This window comes from Myxocyprinus asiaticus, chromosome 24 (assembly GCF_019703515.2).
Source record: "Myxocyprinus asiaticus isolate MX2 ecotype Aquarium Trade chromosome 24, UBuf_Myxa_2, whole genome shotgun sequence".
Classification (NCBI taxonomy): domain Eukaryota; kingdom Metazoa; phylum Chordata; class Actinopteri; order Cypriniformes; family Catostomidae; genus Myxocyprinus; species Myxocyprinus asiaticus.
The window spans coordinates 43,192,658-43,215,411 of NC_059367.1; positions in this window are offsets into that span (position 1 = coordinate 43,192,658).

The window sequence follows — 22,754 nt, forward strand, 5'->3', positions numbered from 1 at the left end:
GTCTTTCCGACCATGTGGAGAGTCTTCAAGGTAGATCCTACCCAATGGGGGAGGAGTTACTACAAACATGGAGACTGGGGCAGAGGGGCTCTGCCCTAGGAAGACGCAGTTTGCCAACAGGGAAACGAACTAGCGGAAGATATATATCGCATGGGGTTAGCCTTACAGGGAACCGCCACATGCGGAGCACCTACCCCAGAACAGGGCTCTTAGTTAGCGCGTGTACTGGGCCAACAGCAAATCTCTCCGAAAACTCAACTGCCACAGGGCTCGGAGGAAGTCAACCAGGGAACAAACTTGTGAAAACTACTGGGAATTAATGGCGCACGTCTTCAGCTCAAATGGAGGTGGAAGGTGCTATGTGCAAGCGATACACCCGGCCGGCTATCCCGGGCTTATCCGCTTGTATTGCATGCCACTACCTGGGACGAAACCGGTTCCACCCAGAGGTTGTAGAACCTTGCAAAGGTGTTGGGTGTTGCCCAGCCTGCTGCTCTGCAAATGTCTGTTAGAGAGGCACCCCTGGCCAGGGCCCAGGAAGCCGCTACACCCCTGGTAGAATGGGCTCGTAGCCCTACCGGGGGCGGCATGTCCTGGGCGAGATAGTTATGGCGTCAATGAGCCAGTGGGTGATCCTTTGCTTGGAGAAAGCGCTTCCTTTCCGCTGTGCACCAAAGCAGACAAAGAGCTGCTCAGAGATTCTAAAGCTCTGTGTGTGATCCAAATAGATGCGTAAAGCGTGCACCGGACACAGCATCGACAGGGCTGGGTCTGCCTCCTCCTGGGGCAGTGCTTGCAGGTTCACCACCTGGTCCCTAAAAGGGGTGGTGGGAACCTTGGGCACATAGCCCGGTCGGGGTCTCAGGATCACATGAGAGTAACCCGGACCGAACTCCAGGCACGATTCGCTGACAGAGAACGGTCACCTACCCTCTTGATGGAAGTGAGCGCAGTCAGGAGGGCAGTCTTCAAGGAGAGTGCCTTAAGCTCGGCTGGCTGCAAAGGCTCAAAGTGGGCTCTCTGTAGACCCTGAAGAACTACAGGGAGGTCCCATGAGGGAACAAGGCGTGGACTGGAGGGATTCAGCCTCCTGACACCTCTTAGGAACCTAATGATCAGGTCATGCTTCCCGAAGGACTTACCGTCGACTGCATCATGGTGTGCTGCTATGGCGGCAACGTACACCTTCAAGGTGGAAGGGGACAGCCTCCCTTCCAACCTCTCCTGCAGGAAGGAAAGCACTGATCCGACTGTGCATCTCTGGGGGTCTTCGCATCGGGAAGAACACCACTTAACAGACGCCACTTAAAGGCATACAGGCGCCTTGTAGAGGGGGCCCTAGCCTGAGTGATCGTGTCTACCACCGCAGGTGGAAGACCGCTTAGGTCCCGTCCAGGGGCCAGACATGGAGATTCCAGAGGTCTGGTCGCGGATGCCAGAGGGTGCCCCGTCCCTGAGAAAGAAGGTCCTTCCTCAGGGGATTTCGCCAGGGGGGAGCTGTCGTGAGGATTGTGAGGTCCGAGCACTATGTCTGGGTGGGCCAGTAGGATGCTACCAGGACGACCTGCTCCTCGTCCTCCCTGACCATGCACAGGGTCTGTGCAAGCAGGCTCACTGGGGGAAACGCATATTTGCGCAGGCCAGGGGGCCAGCTGTGTGCCAGCGTGTCTATGCTGAGGGGGGCCTCAGTCAGGGCATACCAAAGCGGGCAGTGGGGAGAATTCTTGGGAGGCGAACAGGTGCACCTGTGCCTGTCGAATCTGACTCCAAATCAGCTGGACCACCTGAGGGTGGAGTCTACACTCTCCCCTGAGGGTAACCTGTCGTGACAGTGCGTCCGCTGTAGTGTTGAGGTTGCCCAGAATGTGAGTGGCTTGCAGCGACTTGAAGTGCTGTTGACTCCAGAGGAGGTGACAGCGGGCGAGTTGTGACATACAACGAGAGCACAGACCACCTTGGCAGTTGACATATGCTACCATTGTCGTGTTGTCTGTCTGAACTAACATGTGCTTGCCCTGGATCAACGGCCAAAACCTCCACAGGGCGAGCAGAATTGTCAACAACTCGAGGCAGTTGATGTGCCAATGCAGTCGCGAACCCGTCCAGAGGCCGGCGGCTGCGTGCCCATTGCAAACAGCGCCCCAGCCCCTTTGGAGGCATCTGTCGTGATCACGACGCGCCTGGAGACCAGTTCTAGAGGAACGCCTGCCCGTAGAAATGAGAGGTCGGTCCAAGGGTTGAAAAGATGGTGACAGACCAGTGTGATGACCACACGATGTGTCCCGTGGCGCCATGCCCATCTCGGGACTCGAGTCTGGAGCCAGTGCAGAAGCAGCCTCATATGCTTCAACCCGAGCGGGGTGGCCACCGCCGCGGATGCCTTATGCCCTAGGAGCCTCTGAAAAAGTTTCAGTGGAACCGCTGTTTTCTGTTTGAACACCTTCAAACAGGCCAGCACCAACTGGGCACGCTCGTTCGTAAGGCACGCCTTCAAGGAGACTGAGTCCAACTCCAAACCGAGAAAAGAGATGCTCTGAACCGGGAGGAGCTTGCTCTTTTCCCAGTTGACCCGAAGCCCTAGTCGGCTGAGGTGTGAGAGCACCAGGTCCCTGTGTTCGTACAACATGTCTCGAAAATGAGCTAGGATTAGCCAGTCGTCGAGATAGTTGAGAATGTGAATGCCCACCTCCCTTAACAGGGTAAGGGCAGCCTCTGCGACCTTCGTAAAGACACGAGGAGACAGGGACAGGCCGAAAGGGAGGACTTTGTATTGATACGCCAGATTCTATCGCGCCTTTCGTAGGAGGGTAGCGATCTCCGCGCAAGGTAGCAGCGTTTTCGTCCTTCACCAAGGTGAAGTGGACACCGCTGAACCTGGGCGGACGCCCGGCGAAGTGAATCACGTAGCCAAGTTGGACGGTCCGGAGCAGCCATCACGATGGATTGGAAAGTGCAAGCCACGCGTCCAAGTTCCGTGCAAGAGGGACGAAAGGGACAACATCATTGGACGTACCGGCAGGTGGGGCCACGCAGCGGGGCGGAGCTCGAGGTGCCACACCACGTCGTGGCCATGCTGAGTCTAAGGACATCGAAGCACTTACCTGGCTCCTTGTGACCACCCCCGGAACAGCCTGGGATGGGGGAGGAAGAGGCCTGTCCTCATGACCCATGGAGACTGTCACATCGGGGGCGGATTTGTGCCACAGCTGGGCCTTCAGGGGCGGGAGACCGCCGCTGGAGCGCCAAACCTGCCAAATAGAGTGGTGGATGGTGGTCGTGATGACGGCGTGCACACCGGATACGTGACCCAGAGATCAAGGAAACCACTCTTCCTGAACTCTTGAGTGCTGCAGCCACTTGGGCATGCAGTGCAATTAAATGCAAAAGGTAACAAAAAGATGGAGAGATCTGCTTACCAGCTCCAGAGCAGCGGGTTTCATCGTCCCTGGGTCACCTGTCTCAAGGGCGCTTTGAAGCCTTTCACAGGTTCTGGGCGTCCGCGAGACGGGTGGCGTCTGCTTCCTGCGGTGGGCTCCACGCCGGGGCCGGCACAGGAAGCTGAAAAATTTGGGAAGATATGGGGTAGACATTTTCTTTAGTGCTGGCTCAAGTAAGAGCAGGGGAGTCATTACACTGTTAAGTAAGCATCTACAATTCAAATGTCTCAAACAGATTAAAGATAAATTAGGAAGAGTCATTATTGTTTTAGCAGAAATTCAGGGGCAAAGGTTGATTTTGGCTAATATTTATGCATCTAACGCTGATGATCAGGGCTTTTTATAGATTTTAAAGGGAGGTTGCAAGCCGCTGGCACCCCTCATGATATAATTTTGGGAGGAGACTTAAATCTATTGATGGACTCAGTCCCTGATCATAGTGAAGCAACAGTAATACTTCACAGGATGTGTAAAAATCATGGTCTTACAGATATTTGGAGACTTTTGAACCCATCTGGTAGGGACTATAATTTTTTTTCATCAGTCCATAAGATTTATTCTAGAATAGATTTTTTTTTTATATCTAAGTCTCTCATTTCATCTGTTGTTGATTGTTCAATTAGGAACATTTTGGTCTTAGATCATGCCCTGGAGTGTTTAGAAGTGTTGCCACATACAGAGAAAAATAAATCATGTAGTTGTGCTTTAATGTAGGCTGAAATTAATGTTTATGTGGAGACCAACTGGTCCTCAGTATCCTCTGTGGGCGTGGCTTGGGAGGCACTTAAGGCAGTTCTTAGGTGTCGGATCATACAGTATGCCTTGTTTATCAAAAAATCTAAAGCACGAGAACTCGTGGAGTTGGAAGGGAATATTAAAAGTGCCGAGGCAGAGCTGAAGAGCCGAATGTCGTCCGATGGCCTCATAGAATTGACCCAATTAAAATATAAATATAATACTATTTTGTCACGGAAGGTGGAGTTTTGGCTATTCAGGGCAAGACAGTCATATTTTGAGTCAGAGGACAAAGCAGGAAAGCTTTTGGCTAGATATATAAAGCAGAGAGAGTCTTTTTCTACCATTCCCTCAGTGAAATCTGCTGGTGGTGAAATTTTTACCTCGGCCATTGATATTAATAATGCTTTTAAAGAATTCTATCTTGATCTTTATAGTTCCACATCTTCGTCTACTGATGAAGATATTAGAAACTTTGTGGAACCATTAGATCTCCCTAAATTGATGAATGAGCAAAAAATTATCTTGATTCTGAGATAACCTTGGAGGAGCTTGGTGAGGTAATTAAGGCCTTGCCTACAGGCAAGGCACCAGGCCAGATGGCTTTGCCACTGATTTTTTAGATCTTATGTTACAGAACTGGCTTCACTTTTGCTAGAAGTTTATATGGAAACTTTAAAGAATGGAAGCTTCTTAAAAAGGACAAAGATCCAAGCGAGTGTAAGAGTTATCGTCCAATTTCCCTGATCCAGCTAGATGTTAAAATATTGACAAAAATTCTGGCTAACCGATTAAGTAAAGTTATGACATCTCTTATACATATAGATCAGGTGGGGTTTATTCAGGGCTGTAGCTCTTCTGATAACATTAGGTGTCTCATCAATATTATGTGGTCAGTGGCAAATGATCAGACTCCGGTCACGGCCATCTCACTTGATGCTGAAAAGGCGTTTGATATGGTAGAATGGGATTATCTTTTTAAGATTTTGGAAATGTATGGGTTTGGGAATACTTTTATTCGATGGATTAAGTTGCTTTATAGACACGCGGTAGCGGCGGTACAAACAAATGGATTGATATTAACAAATGGATAAAATCTCTCCCTGTACATGTCCCCCTCTCTTATTTCAAGCAATTTGATAGCATAGCGAAGTCCTTCATTTGGAATGGTAAACGTCCCAGATTACATTTTAATAAGTTACATAGGTCAACTGACAAAGGTGGGCTAGGCCTACCCAAGAATTTGTTTTATTATTATGCATTTGGTCTCAGACATTTGGCTCATTGGTCACTTCCACCTTAGAAAGCCCCTCCCTGGTTTTGTATTGAACAGGAAGTTCTTGCCCCTATTTCACCATTGCAAAGCCTTTCTATTAAACTAATCGGAGAAGTTAAGCTACACCCCATTATCTCGCATTTGCACTCGGTATGGACAAATGTGTCCAGAGCGTTTAATTCTGACATTTATTTAAATGTTGCCTCAAGCATATGGCTGAACCCTAAATTATGTATTAATAGGTCCCCTTTCTGCTGGTCAGAGTGGATTGCGAGGGGGGTTACTACACTCGGTGACCTATATGAGAGTGGAGTGTTGAGATCTTTTGAAAATTTGGTTCAACATTTTGAGATTCCCAGATCTCAGTTCTATAGGTTTTTACAGCTGCGCCACCTGCTCTGTATTGTTTTTTGGGAGTAGCACACACCTCCTAAAGCGGCAGATACTCTGGTAGAGGTGATTACTGCTTTTGGAAAAGGTCATGAGGCATCAGTGTATTACTCCCTGCTAATTCAGAGTCTGGGGATCGGAGCTTTAACTTCTATCAAGAGATTATGGGAGAAAGATTTAAACTTGGTATTGGAGGAGGGAGTGTGGGCTAGGATTCTAAAAAACGTCAAGTTTGCATCTAGAGATGCAAGGGTGCGCCTCATGCAATTTAAGATTTTACATAGATTCTATTGGACCCCCTCTAGATTGTATAGGCTTGGTCTTCAAGTCACACCCACCTGCTGGCGATGCCAATCAGCAGATGGAGACACAACCCATGTTTTTTGGGGGTGTGGTAAGATCCAAGAATTTTGGTTTTAAGGTACAGAGTTTTGTGGGTGACGTGTTGGGCACTCAAATTTCATTTTGACCCAGACTCTGTATTTTGGGAGATGGGGCGGTCATAAAATTGGGGGTTAAACACATAAAAAATTGGATTTTGACCAGTGTTATGATTGGTAGGCAGGTTATTTTAAGGGGATAGAAGTCAGATGGCGCGCCCTTATTCCCGGAGTGGTGTGCGGAGATGTAGAGGATGGCTGCTTTCGAGGAGGGGTCAAGCAGAAGGATGGGGGTTAAGAATTTGTTTGATAGGAAATGGGGCAACTATTTAGTGTTTTTGGGAGACTCTCGGGGAGGGGCGGTGGAGAGAGTAGTTTAGTTTTAATTATACTTGATTATTATATTTTCTTTTTAGTTTTTTTAGTTTAGTTTTGTTTTCTTCTGTTTTTTGTGTGTGTTTATTCCTACTATGACTACAGGGGTGTTCGTTGGGGGTCAGGGTGGTGTGGGTGATTGGGAGGGGGAGGGGTAATATTGGGGGTTAAATGTTAAATGTGATTCAATACATATATACATATATGTTGTGGTTTTTTCTTTGTGAGATGTCTATGAATCAATAAAAATGTTAACTGAAGAAAAAAGAAAGCCAAAATAGATTTATTTGCATCCCTGGAAACAACCTGTGGTACTCCCTGACTCATGCTCGGCTGGTCCTGAATGCTTTTACTCATAATTGGCCAGCAGGGTGCAAGTATATGTTCCCTCTGATCCACTTCAAGTATTGTGCAAAATACGGGAGGATGAGAAAACTGTTCTGCTAGTTGCGCCGGAATGACCCATCTGCCCGTGGATTCCAGAGTTAATAGAGCTTTTGGATGCCCACTGTGGAGGATTCCAAAATAGCACAGAAAAAGTACAATTATAGCACTTAAAATGTACTCAAGTACAAGTACACAACTTTTAAACTACTTAAAGTACAATTCCTGGGGAAAATTACATAATTGCAGTAACAAGAGTATTTGAAATTCGTTACTTTACACCCCTGCTAAACTCAAACTTAGAGTGAAACTGGCTTTATGAGACAGGCCTCTGAGAATAATCCTGTCACATCCTCTAACAGTAACAGCAGCCACTAGAGAAACCTCTTGCTCTTTTCTGTTGAACTTTCAGTCCTCACCTGAATTAGTGGAGAGGTTTCAGGAGATCTGTTCAGCTATTTAAGCAAAATTCAGTCTCATGCTCAGTCATGAATCTTCTCCCCAAACTTTCCAGACTGTATTCCTCCCTCTGTGGTTATTGCTTCCTCTGTTTGAAGAACCTTTATGTCTAGACTTTGCTGCCCCTTGAGTTACAAACTATTTTGTCAAGGAAGCCTATACCTGGGGTGCAATGTTTTATTTTGGTATTTGCCTCTGGATATTGTCCTGACTTATCTATTTATTTTTGAAAGCTGATATTTGCCTTAAACGTACCTTTGAAGCACAACTAGAAGTGTTAAAAGCCTGACACTGCCAATGTCCTGCTTTGCCTTTTTTTCTTCTTCTTGATCTCCTGATTAATAAAGTTTTGTTTTCCTCTCAAGTCTGTCTGCATTTGTACTCACTTCTACCTTGTGAAAAATCATATGATCTCACATAAATAAACTTTTCTTGCATTGCTGGAGTTGATTTTTGGTACTTATCAGCATTATGTGTGCACGTAAATACTCATTGTTAACAAATGGAAACTTAATTATAAAGTGTTATTGTATTTCTTATATTTATGTCCCTTTAACAATTTAATAACTATGCATCAGTCAGTCCCATATAAAGTTTGATTGAAATTAATATTCTGTAAACCTCCAAATCTCCAGCTACAAGCAATAAAAGATGTTGTAAAGAATATCATTGTGTTTTATTATTGCTTCAGATTAAAAAAACATTTAGCCACTTTATGATTGTCATACATTTAGAAATACATCAGAGGTCAGCAGCAGCTCTCTGAGAATACCCTCTAATGCAGTAGAATAATTCAGAGAAACAATCTGTTTAAAAAAGTCAAACGTTTATTCTCAAATTATGAGATAAATCACTGTTATTTTATTTTCAATTCACAGTCATAGTTTTGAAAACAGAAAAATGTGTACTACTTTACTCACACAATATAAATGGGTCTTTATACTTGAGGAATGAAGTAAGGGGGTCCCTCACAAGGGGACTGTCATATTTGGAGGTCATCGGCATCAAAACGTTTGAAAACCCCTTCTAATATATTACACCGGTAGTGTTTTAATATATGGGTGTTTCTTTAACTCCAGGCAACATTATGTACCATGTGTTGAGTTTTATTAAAAATAACAGATTTTTTTCCTTTTTAAAACTGAATTCAGCAGTTTGCAAGTTAATGTAATCCTGCTTAGAGGATAGTGTAAACGTTTGTGGCTCGCTGTCCTGGGCGAAGGGCTTGAGGCTCGAGGCTTGACCTGAGCACAAATACCCCCCAAAAGATGTCAGAAAGCGGGACAGCAAGCTGTTGTCTATGGAGTCTTGTATTTGAGACGAGACGAAGTATTTTATGATGCCTCCTGCATTTGAGATGAGACGAAATATTTATGATACCTTTTGTACCCCACAAAAGGAGCATGGAGCAATGAAATGAGTTTGAGGAAGGGGGAGGTGCTTGATGAGCCCTGTGAGAGGTGGGCAGAGGTGCCAAAGTATGATAGAATGAGTGGGGGTTGCTTGTAGAGGCAGCCTCACACTAGGGTCCACTCGGGGGATAGGAAACTGGGAGGTATAGAATAGGTAGAGATGGAGAATGAAAATTAGGTGAAGCACTGAAGAGACAGTGGCGGTTGCGGCCACATAGAAATGAGCTCTGTGAAACCTGAAAAGCGCTGGAGTGATTGCTATGCCTGAATGCAGGGACCACCAAGCCTGGAGGCTTGGTGAGTTTGATGGATGGGCACGTGCAGCGAACAGGTGAACCCTAGGGGAAGGTCCATTTAACTATGCTGGGGATGGAATGGTGATCTGGCGTGGAAAAGGCATGCGATGAGGAGGAATGTGAAGCTCTTTTTTTTTAATTAACATTTTTTATTGATTCATATATACACCACAAAAAAACCAACACATATACAATGAATAAACATTTCACATTCAAACCTCACTAATATCCCTCCCCATTCACCAACCCCACCCTGACCCCCAAAGAACACCCCTGTGGTCCCACATAAAACACACACACAATAAAAAAAATAAAAAAACAGAAAACAAAAAAGAAAAAAGAAAATATAATAAACATACATAATTAAACTAAACTACACTCACCACATCCCCTCCCTGAGAGTCCCCCAAAAATACTAAATAATTGCCCCATTTCTTAACAAATATGTCCCAAAACCCCAGCCTTCTACGTACCACTTCCTTGAAAGCAGCCACCCTCCCCATTTCCACACACCACTCCAAAAAACATCACACATACAACTCTGAACTTTCAACCAAAATTCTTGCATTTTAGCACACCCCCAAAAAACATGGATTGTGTCTCCATCTTCTGATTGGCATCGCCAGCAGGTGGGTGTGTCTTTAAGACCAAGCCTATACAATCTAGAGGGGGTCCAATAGAATCTATGTAATATCTTGAATTGCATAAGGTGAACCCTTGCATCTCTAGATGCAGACTTGACATTTTTTAGAATCCTAGCACACACTCCCTCCTCCAATACCAAGTTTAAATCTTTCTCCCATAATCTCTTGATAGAAGTTAAAGCTCCGACCCCCAGATTCTGAATTAACAGGGAGTAATACACTGATGCCTCATGACCTTTTCCAAAAGCAGTAATCACCACTCCCAGAGTATCTGCCGCTTTAGGGGGGTGTGAGCTACTCCCAAATATATTACAGAGCAGGTGGCGCAGCTGTAAATACCTATAGAACTGAGGTCTGGGAATCTCAAAGTGCTGAACTAAATTTTCAAAAGATCTAAACACTCCACTCTCATACAGGTCACCGAGTGTAGTAACCCCCCTCACAATCCACTCTGATCAGCAGAAAGGGGACCTATTAATACATAATTTAGGGTTCAGCCATATGCTCGAGGCAACATTTAAAAAAATGTCAGAATTAAACCCTCTGGACACTTTTGTCCAAACCACGTGCAAATGCGAGATAACGCGGTGTGACTTAACTTCTCCGGTAAGTTTAATAGAAAGGTTTTGTAATGGCAAAATAGGTTCAAGAACTTCCTGTTCAATACAAAACCAGGGAGGGGCTTGCGCCAGGTGGAAGTGACCAGTGAGCCAAATGTCTGAGACCGAATGCATAATAATAAAACAAAATTGGCTAGGCCTAGCCCACCTTTGTCAATAAAATGTAATCTGGGATGTTTACCATTCCAAATGAAGTACTTTGCTATGCTATCAAATTGCTTGAAATAAGAGAGGGGGACATCTACAGGGAGAGACTGTAACAAGTAGTTGAATTTTGGAATACAATTAATTTTAATAACATTAACCTTCCCAATCATTGATAAATGTAATTAAGCCCACCTGCCCACATCACTCGAAAACTTTTTTATTAAGGGGTCAAAATGAACTCTAACTAAATGACACAAATTTGCTGGGAATAAAATGCCCAAATACTTAATGCCCTGTTTTAGCCACTGGAAGGTGCCCGGCTGGAAAGCCGTTTCTGGGCAGTACGCTGTCAAAGCTTCGGATTTAGACCAGCTGACTCTGTATCCTGAGAATTTAGAAAAGGAATTAATAATTCTGTGGAGGCAAGGCATAGATCTAGTAGGGTCGGAGACAAATAACAAAATATAATTTGCATAAAGCAAATGCTTATGCGCCATACCTCCAGCCACCACCCCTGGAAAATCATCCTCCTTTCTTGTCGCGGCTGCTAATGGTTCCAGGGCAAGACAGAACAATAATGGGGAAAGAGGGCACCCCTGCCAGGTGCCCCTATCCAGAGTAAAATAATCTGAAATTAATCCATTCGTTTGTACCACTGCTACCGGGTGTCTATAAAGTAACTTAATCCATCCAATAAAAGTTTTCCCGAACCCGTATATTTCCCAATCATAAAAAGATAATCCCATTCTACCATATCAAACGCCTTTTCGGCATCAAGTGAGATGGCAGCGACCAGAGTCTGATCATTCACCACTGACCACACGATATTGATGAAATACCTGATATTATCAGAAGAGCTACGACCCCGAATGAACCTCACCTGATCTATATGTAATAAGAGATGCCATAACTTTACTTAATCGGTTAGCCAGAATTTTTGACAATATTTTTACATCTAGCTGGATCAAGGAATTTGGACAGTAACTCTTACACTCGCTTGGATCTTTGTCCTTTTTAAGAATCAGACTGATCCGGGCTTGCGTCATAGTTGGTGGAAGCTTTCCATTATTTAATGATTCCGTATAAACTTCTAACAAAAGTGGAGCCAGTTCTGTCGCATAAGATCTAAAAAATTCAGCGGCAAAGCCATCTGGCCCCGGAGCCTTGCCTGTAGGCAGGGCCTTATTTACCTCGTCAAGCTCCTCCAAGTTATCTCAGAATAAAGAATTTTTTTTGCTCAGTCTTCAATTTAGGGAGATCTAATGGTTCCAAAAAGTTTTTAATATCTTCATCAGTAGACAAAGATGTGGAACTATAAAGATCAGGATAGAATTCTTTAAAAGCATTATTAATATTAATGGCCGAGGTAAAAATTTCACTACCAGCAGATTTCACTGAGGGAATGGTAGAAAAAGACACTCTCTGATTTATATATCTAGCCAAAAGCTTCCCTGTTCCCTATATGTCACTCACGCTATGTTGTGTTGATGTAGTGACACTAGGGGTCACTCTTGGGAGCCCGAGACACCTCTGGTCTTTGATAAAAGGCCAATGAAAATTGGCAGCCCCGGCGTGGAGCCCACCGCAGGAAGCAGATGCCACCCGTCTCGCAGCCGCCAAGAACCCGTGAAAGGCTTCGAAGCACCCCTAAGACGGGTGACCCAGGGACAACGAAACCCGCTGCTTTGGAGCTGGTAAGCAGACCACTCCATCCCCCGGTCAAGGGCCGGGAGGAGAATCTTTTGTTACCTTTGCATTTAATTGCACTGCATGCCCAAGTGGCTGCAGTACCCAAGAGTTCAGCAAGAGTGGTTTCCTTGTTCCCTGGGTCACGTATCTGGTGTGCATGGCTGTCATCATGACCACCGCCCACCACTCTATTTGGCAGGTTTGGCGCTCCAGTGGCGGTCTTCCCGCCCCTGAGCGCCCAGCTGTGGCACAAATCCGCCCCTGATGTAACAGTCTCCACGGGTCATGAGGACAGGCCTCTTCCTCCCCCATCCCAGGCTATTCCAGGGGTGGTCACAAGGAGCCAGTTAAGTACTTCGATGTCCCTGAACTCAGCACGGCCACGACATGGTGTGGCACCTCGAACTCCACCCCGCTGCGAGCCCCCACCCGCCGGTACGTCCGACGAGATTGTCCCTTTGGCCCTCGCGCAGAGCTTGGATGTGTGGGTTGCGCTTTCCAATCCATCGCGATGGCTGATCCAGACCGTCCGACTTGGCTACACGATTCAGTTCGCCAGGCGTCCGCCCAGGTTCAGCCGTGTCCACTTCACCTTGGTGAAGGACGAAAATGCTGCTACCTTGCACGTGGAGATCGCCACCCTCCTACGGAAGGGTGTGATAGAACCTGTCCCTCCGGCTGAGATGAAGAAGGGGTTTTACAGCCCCTACTTCATCGTACCGAAAAAAGGTGGTGGGTTGCGTCCAATCTTGGACATGCGAGTACTGAACCGGGCTTTAAACAGACTCCCGTTCAAGATGCTGATGCAAAAACGCATTCTGGCGAGCGTCCGGCATCAAGATTGGTTCACGGCGTTAGACATGAAGGACACGTACTTTCATGTCTCGATTCTACCTCGACACAGACCCTTCCTTTGGTTTGCATTCGAGGGTCGGGCGTATCAGTACAAGGTCCTCCCTTTCGGTCTGTCCTTGTCCCCTCGCATCTTCATGAAGGTTGCAGAGGCAGCTATTGCCCCGTTAAGGGAGGTGGGCATTCGCATTCTCAACTATCTTGACGATTGGCTAATCCTAGCTCACTCTTGGGACAAGTTGTGTGCACACAGGGACTTGGTGTTCTCGCACCTCAGCCGATTAGGGCTTCGGGTCAACTGGGAAAAGAGCAAGCTCCTCCCAGTTCAGAGCATCTCTTTTCTTGGTTTGGAGTTGGACTCAGTCTCGTTGACAGCGCGCCTCACAAATGAGCGCACACAGTCAGTGCTGGCCTGTTTGAAGGCATTCAAACAGAAAACAGAGGTTCCACTGAAACTCTTTCAGAGGCTCCTGGCACCCCTTAGCGGTGGCCACCCCGCTTGGGTTGATGCATATGAGACCGTTTCAGCACTGGCTTCAGACTTGAGTCCCGAGATGGGCATGGCGCCACGGCACACATCGCGTGGTCATCACACCGGTCTGTCAGCCCTTGGACCAACCTCACATTTCTACGGGCAGGCGTTCCCCTAGAGCAGGTCTCCAGGCACGTCGTGCTCACGACAGATGCCTCCAAGACGGGCTTGGGTGCCGTTTGCAATGGGCACGCAGCTGCCGCCTTGTGGAAGGGCCCGCGGCTGCGTTGGCACATCAACTGCCTCAAGTTGCTGGCAATTCTGCTCACCCTGCGGACGTTCCGGCCGTTGATCCAGGGCAAGCACGTGTTAGTTCGGACAAGGCGGTCTGCGCTCTTGTTGTATGTCACAACTCACCCGCCATCTCCACCTCTGGAGTCAGCAGCACCTCAAGTCGCTGCGAGCCACTCACATCCCAGGCGACCTCAACACTGCAGCGGACGTGCTGTCATGGCAGGTTACCCTCAGGGGAGAGTGGAGACTCCACCCTCAGGTGGTCAGTTGATCTGGAGTCAATTCGGACAGGCACAGGTAGACCTGTTCGCCTCTCAAGAATCCTCCCACTGCCTGCTCTGGTATGCCCTGACCGAGGCACATCTCGGCATAGACGAGCTGGCACACAGCTGGCCCCCTGGCCTGCGCAAATATGCATTTCCCCCAGTGAGCCTGCTTGCATAGACCATAGATCACGACAGCTCCCCCCTGGCTAGTTCCCCTGAGGAAGGACCTTCTAACCTCCTAAGCGGTCTTCCATCTGCAGTGGTAGACACGATCACTCAGGCTAGGGCCCCCTCTACAAGGCGCCTGTATGCCTTTAAGTGGTGTCTGTTCGCTAAGTGGTGTTCTTCCCGATGCGAAGACCCCCAGAGATGCACAGTTGGATTGGTGCTTTCCTTCCTGCAGGAGAGGTTGGAAGGGCAGCTGTCCCCTTCCACCTTGAAGGTGTACATTGCTGCTATAAATAAAAAATAAAAAAACGTTCAGTTTCCTCAGGCAGTCAAACGAATGTTCAGTGACCCGGCTGTTCATGAGTGCAGCAGATGACCTAATCCTTCCAATGTCCTGCAAAAAATACTCCACAAAACAAACTCCAGCCAATAGGAGGCATAAACACAAGGCATGTGCAGATTCACCATAACTGTCCCGAAGGAGTGTTGTTCCACAAAACAAACTCCAACCGCTAGGTGGAACCAACACAATGAGAAATAAAAAGTCACCCAGCTTCCTCGGACGGGGAAGGAGACACTGGGTCTTTGCCATGTGAAAGACACCTATCAGTGAACACATTCCATTTTAACGTGTAGAGGCATCTCGTGGATGGCGCCCTGTACTGTAAAATGGTGTTCGTGACTGAATGCGTCAGTTCTGCCACATTTAGCGCGCTCCATTCAAAGGCCACATGTGTAGGCTTCGCAGCTCTGGCTGGGGATGCAAAACCGTGCCTTGTGTTTGAGAGAGAAGAACTTTCTTCAGCGGTATTTCCCATGGAGGCCCGTCCAGTATTTCTAGCATCTCCAGAAAGCAGGACTGACTGGGCCAGTTTGGCGCAATTAACAGAACTGTTTCCAGCAAAGTCTGAGTAGACATGATGACAGAATGAAAGAGGCGCACCGGGGGAAGTGCATACTTGCGTTTTGCCGGCCATATGTGGGCCAGCGTGACATGGTGACATATATATGCCACTACTGTTGTGTTGTCTGAATGAATCAGAATGTGGTGATTCACAATATCAGAATTAAAAGCTCTCAAGAAAGACAGCCAGTAGCTCTAGGTGGTTGACATGTCACGGCCGTTTTGCACCTGTTTCCAGGTGTCGAAAGTCAGGTGTCCATTACACACCTCGCCCCAACCTGTGTTGAATGCATTTGTGGTCAGCACTTTCTTTTTTGGAAACTTGACCCAGCATAACACCCTGTTGGTAGAAGGCTGGCGCTGTCCATGGTGCTAGAGCAGCCAGACAGTGGTGAGTTACCACTATACACATGAAAATGGAATGACGTCGGTGGAAATGTTTTTTCAGTTTGAATTGAAACAGACACCGAAGAATGGTCTGTACGCACTCGTTCATGAGGTGCGCATGCATGAACTCCTAAAAAGTAGATTTACTGGCTGGGGAAAAGTGTGCTTTTCGCCCAGTTGACATTAGACCAGATTTTCCATATGGCAAAGCAGCGAGTCTCTGTGTTCGCTCAGTAGTGCCTCTGATTGGCTAGTAATAACCAATCGCTGAAGTCATTCAAAATGCACACACACCATTTATTTTCAATGGGGTGAGCGCCACATTGATACATTTCGTGAACGTGCAGGGAGCCAGAGACAGACTGAAATGAAGGACTTTAAATTGATATGCAGTTCCCTCGAATGCGAATCTAAAAAGCCGTCTGTAACGCGGTGCAATTGGTACATGAAATATGCATCCTTCAGATCTATTGATGCAAATCAGTCCTGAGGACAGATGTGCGATAAGATCTGTTTCTAAGTTAAAATTTTGAATGGGTGCGTCACAAGCACGCGATTCAAGTGTCTCAGAACTAGAATGGGCCGAAGCCTGCTGTCCTTCTTCAGAACTAGGAAATAATGGCTGTAAATCCCACTGTGTGTGTCGCAGTCTGTGCACGCAACACTGGCATATCGTGTGGTCAGACCACAGATTGTGCTCGATCGTCGTAAACACCATCTCTGACACACCCGTAAGGACTTGCCACGCATTCGCCCAGCACGACAGCAGGCTTATTAATTCATATGAAACAACCTCTATCGCGTTCTTTGCTAAATTGTGTAATTCGGCTCATAACAACGGACGGACATTTGACACTTTCATGACAAAAATGACATAAATCTCCTGTGATGAATGTACATACACTGTTGGACATTGTTAGTAGACAAATTAAAGAGTGTAAATATATTTAATGAGACTTTCCACAGTGCTAAAAGTGCCCGAAGTTGAAGAATACACTGTGAGTGTGTGTATGTGAGAGAGAGAGACTGTGTTTACAGGAGTGGACTGTGGCAGCTCTAGAACAGATCTCTCCTCACATTTATTGCTAAACAACAGGTGCATGAAATACTTGAAATATGACAAAAAAGGCATAAAAAGGAGGAAAAAAAGAAAAAGTGTTAAAGGGATATAAAAGGGAGCACTGAGTAATTAAATGTGACATAGAAAGGGCAATCAAAATGTAATATCTATAGAAACTTCTTCAGATATACAGGGCAATTCTACGGCTTTATATAAGACAATTATTAATTAATTGCCTTGACAGCTCCCTCCTTTTATCCGTTCACTCAGATCAGAACAAGACATTTCTGTTTCTGCCCCTTAGACTTACTGGAAAAGAGAGATAGAGAATTTGATGTGAACCCGCTAGCCTCATATAAAATAAGAAAATAAAACAGCTCATATAATATTAGGTTTGACCTACTGAGATGGACAAACAACATTTTCCATAGGATAAACACCTCCCTTAATGGTCCAGAGATCCTGAGACTTTTTCAAACAGTTTTAAGCCTATTTTGAACCCTATTTGTTGAAAGCTTAACCTCAGTTTTGTGACTTTTACTTCATGCCTATTAGTTACCTTTACATTTATATATGTATGTAGTTCAATGAAAATACAGTACTATGAAAAAGTTTTAGGCACTTGTGAAAAATGTTGCATAATGAGGATGTCTTCAAAAATAATGCCATAAATAGTTTTCATTTATCACTTAATGTCATACAAAGTCCAGTAAACATCAAAAAGCTAAATCAACATTTGATGTGACCACCTTTGCCTTTAAAACAGCACCAATTCTCCTAGGTACACCTGGACACAGTTTTTCTTGGTTGTTGGCAGATAGGATGTACCAAGCTTCTTGGAGAATTCACCACAGTTCTTCTATCTTTTTAGGCTGTCTCAATTACTTCTGTCTCTTTATGTAATCTCAAACTGACATGATGTTCAGTGGGGGGCTTTGTGGGGGCCATGACATCTGTTGCAGGGCTCCCTGTTCTTCTATTCTGATCTTTTCTATTTGCAAAAGTAATGTTTGGGAGTCTAACATTTATATTTCCTATTGACACACTAAAGCTGAAGATATAAATAACCATCTTAAGACAAATGCTTTTGTGAAACATCTTATGTGCCTAAGACATTTGCACAGTACTCTATGTCTTTCCAAAACATCAAGTCAACATTAATCTCTGGAAAAAAGGTGGTAAAAAAAAAAAAAAAAAAAAAAAAAAAAGATGTGGCCTAACACCTTATAACAGAACAACATATTGAATGCACTGTACGTCTAACACTCAACTTTCTTTCATATACAAGTAAATATGGCATCTATCTGTTAAACTGTTTTAGGTGCAACATACCAGTCTGTGTGTTCTGTTCTCACACCCCTGGGTTGGGCCACTGAACTCCAAAAGCAGATGAAGGCATTAAGGATGACAACGATGAAGACACAGCCTGTTGAGATGTTTTCCAAGACATTCAGATGCAGATGTTTCTGCTCATCATTCAGGTTCCACTTCACTACAATAAAAACAAAACACTGTCAGACTTCAGATAAGCACCGCAAATAAAACAAACACTATAGTCTAGTATAGCTCATACAATCTATTCAGATTGAATCAATTAACATTTTTTTCTTCAGAATAATGTACACTGATGAATCATTCTCAAAAAGACCAGGAACTTGTATTACAAGGGGTCTTGACATACTCTTTTTTTTATAATTGTATTATTATTCCTGAGGTCCACTTATAATGTTAATAAAGTTTTTTTTTTTTTTTTTTTTTTTTTTTTTTTTACCAAAACAGACATCATTTATTCATATATAATAATTTTCCACGCTGTCTCAGGTCCTCGTCTAAAATGCTCGGTTTTAAGCTGTCTGGCCCTTTAAGACTTCAATGTAAATGCCCACTGTTGCAATTGGCTAACATCATGAAGCCCCTCAAATACAGCCATATTTAAAATGCAATCAGAAGTCAGTGAGAATGTGAAAAAGAGAGAATGGGACAGACAGAGAGAGAGAAAGGTTCTGCTGATATGTAGGTCATTAAGAAAGGGGAGGGGGGTTGCATCATTGTGATGTATTGTATCATTCAGAGAGTTCCTGAAGCAGAGCTGTGTACACTCACTAGTTCAATATAAGGAGTAAAAGATCACCTGAGTGAATCTTCAAACATCACACCTCAGCTGGTTCAGGTCATATCTAGAAGGGAGGGGTTACTATGTGAACATAGGGAACTATGAATCTGAGTGGACATCCATGACGTGCAGTGTCCCACAAGGCTCAATTCTTGCACTGCTCCTGTTCAACCAATATATGTTCCCACTAGGCCAAATTATGAACAAGAACCAAATTGCATGCCATAGCTATGCAGACGACACCCAGATCTACCTGTTACCCTACCGCCAAATGACTACAGCACCATAGACACTCTGTGCCAGTGCATTGATGAAATTAACAGTTAGAATGTGCTAAAACTTCCTTCAGTTAAACAAAGACAAGGGGGCCTGGGTAGCTCAGCAAATAAAGACGCTGACTACCACACCTGGAGTCACAAGTTCGAATCCAGGGCATGCTGAGTGACTCCAGTCAGGCTTCCTAAGCAACCAATTGGCCCAGTTGCTAGGGTGGGTAGAGTCAGGTTGGGTTAACCTCCTCGTGGTCAATATAATGTGGTTCTTGCTCTCGGTGGGGCACGTGGTGAGTTGTGCGTGGATGCCGTGGAGATTAGCGTGAACCTCCACACTGTCTCAGACGCGGAGGCAACTGAGATTCATCCTCCGCCACCCGGATTGAAGCGAGTCACTATGCCACCATGTGGACCTAGAGCGCATTGTGAATTGGGCATGCCAAATTGGGGAGAAAATCCCCCCCCCCCCCCAAAAAAACAACAACAAGACAGAGGTCGTTGTATTTGGCAACAAAGGCAAAATTCCAAAGATGAACACATACCTTGACTTCAGGGGCTCTTAAGAAAAAAAAATTAAGCAAGGAATGTTGGTGTTATTTTGGAATCAGACCTTAGTTTCAGTAGTCATATTAAAGCAATATCTAAATCAGCCTACTATCATCTAAAAAATATAGCCAGAATAAGATGTTTTGTGTCCAGTCAAGACTTAGAGAAACTTGTTCATGCATTCATCACCAGTAGGGTAGACTACTGCAATGGACTCCTAACTCGCCTTCCTAAAAAGACCATTAGACACCAGCAGCTCATTCAGAATACTGCTGCCAGGATTCTCACCCAAACCAAAAAATCTGAGCATATTATTCCAGTCCTCAGGTCTTTACACTGGCTTCCAGTTACATTTAGAATTGATTTTAAAGTACTATTAATTGTTTATAAATCACTCAATAGCCTAGGACCTAAATATATTTCAGATATGCTTGTTGAATATAAACCTAACAGACCTCACAGATCATTAGGATCAAGTCAGTTAGAAATTCCAAAGGTTCACTCAAAACAAGGTGAGACAGCGTTTAGCTATTATGCCACCCGCAGCTGGAACCAGCTTCCATTTCCTATTTAAATCCAGACTGAAAAAATATCTGTTTAACTGTATTTATTCACTGAGCACTGTGCTGCAGTTACTGTTTGCACTGCATCATTGCTTCTGTATTCTTTTTCTTTTTTATTCATTCTAATAATAAATTTTTTTAATAATAACATTTATTTTATTACTTTCTATTCTTATTTCTTGTTCTTAATTGTTTTAAAAATAATATATTTTATTTTTTTATATATTTTTTTTATGTAAAGCACTTTGAATTGCCGTTGTGTATGAAATGTGAGATTATATATATATATATATATATATATATATATATATATATATATATATATATATATATATACAGTGGTGTGAAAAAGTGTTTGCCCCCTTCCTGATTTCTTATTTTTTTGCATGTTTGTCACACTAAAATTTTTCAGATCATCAAACAAGTTTAAATATTAGTCAAAGATAACACAAGTAAACACAAAATGCAGTTTTTAAATGAAGGTTGTTATTATTAAGGGAAAACAAAATCCAAACCTACATGGCCCTGTGTGAAAAAGTGTTTGCCCCACCTCTTAAAACATAACTTAACTGTGGTTTATCACACCTGAGTTCAATTTCTCTAGCCACACCCAGGTCTGATTACTGCCACACCTGTTCTCAATCAAGAAATCACTTAAATAGGACCTGCCTGACAAAGTGAAGTAGACCAAAAGATCTTCAAATGCTAGACATCATGCCGAGATCCAAAGAAATTCAGGAACAAATGAGAAAGAAAGTAATTGAGATCTATCAGTCTGGAAAAGGTTATAAAGCCATTTCTAAAGCTTTGGGACTCCAGAGAACCACAGTGAGAGCCATTATCCACAAATGGCGAAAACATGGAACAGTGGTGAACCTTCCCAGGAGTGGCCGGCCGACCAAAATTACCCCAAGAGCGCAGCGACGACTCATCCAAGAGGTCACAAAAGACCCCACAACAACATCCAAAGAACTGCAGGCCTCACTTGCCTCAGTTAAGGTCAGTGTTCATGACTCCACCATAAGAAAGAGACTGGGCAAAAATGGCCTGCATGGCAGAGTTCCAAGACCAAAACCACTGCTGAGCAAAAAGAACATTAAGGCTCATCTCATTTTTGCCAGAAAACATCTTGATGATCCCCAAGACTTTTGGGAAAATACTCTGTGGACTGACGAGACAAAAGTTGAACTTTTTGGAAGGTGTGTGTCCCATTACATCTGGCGTAAAAGTAACACCGTATTTCAGAAAAAGAACATCATACCAACAGTAAAATATGGTGGTGGTAGTATGATGGTCTGGGGCTGTTTTGCTGCTTCAGGACCTGGAAGACTTGCTGTGATAAATGGAACCATGAATTCTGCTGTCTACCAAAAAATCCTGAAGGAGAATGTCCGGCCAGCTGTTCGTGACCTCAAGCTGAAGCGAACTTGGGTTCTGCAGCAGGACAATGATCCAAAACACACCAGCAAGTCCACCTCTGAATGGCTGAAGAAAAACAAAATGAAGACTTTGGAGTGGCCTAGTCAAAGTCCTGACCTGAATCCTATTGAGATGCTGTGGCATGACCTTAAAAAGGCAGTTCATGCTTGAAAACCCTCCAATGTGGCTGAATTACAACAATTCTGCAAAGATGAGTGGGCCAAAATTCCTCCACAGCGCTGTAAAAGACTCATCGCAAGTTATCGCAAACGCTTGATTGCAGTTGTTGCTGCTAAGGGTGGCCCAACCAGTTATTAGGTTTAGGGGGCAATCACTTTTTCACACAGGGCCAAGTAGGTTTGGATTTTGTTTTCCCTTAATAATAACAACCTTCATTTTAAAACTGCATTTTGTGTTTACTTGTGTTATCTTTGACTAATATTTAAACTTGTTTGATGATCTGAAACATTTAAGTGTGACAAACATGCAAAAAAATAAGAAATCAGGAAGGGGGCAAACACTTTTTCACACCACTGTATATATAAACTTGCCTTGCCTTCATAGGTGACAAAAGGTGTCCTATATGGGACATCTTCATTTCAGCCACAATATGGGTTGCCCCGGCTCATACAGGACAGTTGGCAACCCTCAACAACACATACTGTAGGTTTGAATAGTAAGCAGTCCCCTCGAAGGCAAATCTAAAAATGGCCTGTGGGGAGGGGCTATGTGAACATAAAATTATGCGTCTTCCAGATCAATGGACACAAACCAGTCAAGAGGATGCAGATGAGATTAAATCTATCTCTGAGTGACCATCTTGAATGGAGACTATGAGACATTTATTGGTACATGGCAAACATTTGGCACGGAGCCAACAACAGCACAAAAAGTAATAATGTTGTGACCATCTTTTAGATGGGGGGAAAGCAAGAAACAAGTTCCTGACAAATTTAGCCAGGGTGACACTACACAGACACCGGGCCACCCATAGACCTGCCAATTTCCTGAGACCTTGGTGGCCTAAGCGCCAATTCACGGCATGGAGCATATATCAATCATCACAAAGGTGGCAGCACCAGAAACCTGAGCTCTCACTGAATAGGGAGAAAATCAAGTGATAAGCTGTTTGTGCAGCTCTGGAAAGAACGGCATCAGCATCGAGACTCAAAGGCGCACAAACAAGGAGAACAC